General features: G+C 38.8%; 1 pseudogene; it reads left to right on the top strand.

Annotated features, from left to right (window-relative positions):
* Positions 1-247: 247 nt before the first annotated feature.
* LOC146799385 (U2 spliceosomal RNA) lies at positions 248-407 on the top strand (annotated as a pseudogene).
* Positions 408-1,044: the final 637 nt, after the last annotated feature.

Below are 1,044 nucleotides of genomic sequence, written 5' to 3'. Positions count from 1 at the left end.
TGGGTAATTTTACATAGACAAGGATAAAGAATACCATATCTGATGTTCATAGATCTCATCTGTGGGCGAAGGGCCAGGAACTCTTTACGTCTAGCATTTGTGGCATTGGAGAGGTCTTGAGAAATGTAAATATTGTGGCCGGACCAAACAAGATGGCGTTTTTCTCTGGCAACTTTTAATAAGTCAGTAAACTATAAAAAAAACCACGAGGCTTGTTGGATTGAGGTTGAAGACGTCCAAGACAATGAGCACGTTGGATATTGAGAGGAGTGTTCTTTCAGTTTAATATCTGATACGTCCTCTATCTAGGGACCATATATTAAATAGATTTTCGGAACAGAAGCTTGCTCTGTCCACTCCCCACAACAACCTGGCATTGTAGTACCTCCAGGAATGTTGCAATTCCCCACCCAGGGAAAACAATGCTGTTGAAAGATTGATGAGAAATCAAAAGTAGAGCTTCCCTGCCAATCTCTGGAAAGTGGAGTTAATGTGTTTGGTTGCAAGTAAAACTAAGCTGGCCACTTTGCGGCCAGCGTGTCTTGCTTTCTGTATTTATTTATTTGCCACTTTGCGGCTGCTGTGCCTTGCTTTATTTATTTATTTATTTTTACGTATTTTGAACCTGTTTTTTTTAATCCGTCCAGTGGCTGCACTTTGAAAGAGGAAAATGTCAGGAAAAGACGGCGTTTCCCGCAAAATCCAATTTTAAAATTAATGAGGATTTATCATTACCATTCCAAAGATATGAAACATGATTTAGTTACTCCTTTCTAATCAGGAATTACATTTTAAAAGTGTTTAACACATTTCCAATGCTACCTTATTAAAAGGCGTAGGCCTCACAGTAGTGATAAACAAATGTAGTGTTTTGTCACTACCAGTACATGTAAAGCTTAAAATTACATGTCCTACCTTTTAGTTACACATAACCCTGCACATAGGGCTACCAGAGCCTACCTTAGGGGTGACGTTTATGAAATAAAGGGAGAGTTTAAGGCTTGGCAAGTGGTTTTAAATGCCAATTCGAAGCAGTAGTAAACT

The sequence above is a fragment of the Triturus cristatus genome, chromosome 9 (genome assembly GCF_964204655.1).
Source record: "Triturus cristatus chromosome 9, aTriCri1.1, whole genome shotgun sequence".
Classification (NCBI taxonomy): domain Eukaryota; kingdom Metazoa; phylum Chordata; class Amphibia; order Caudata; family Salamandridae; genus Triturus; species Triturus cristatus.
Note: the sequence above shows the minus strand (reverse complement) of the source record. Positions and strands in the feature narration are given on the sequence as shown.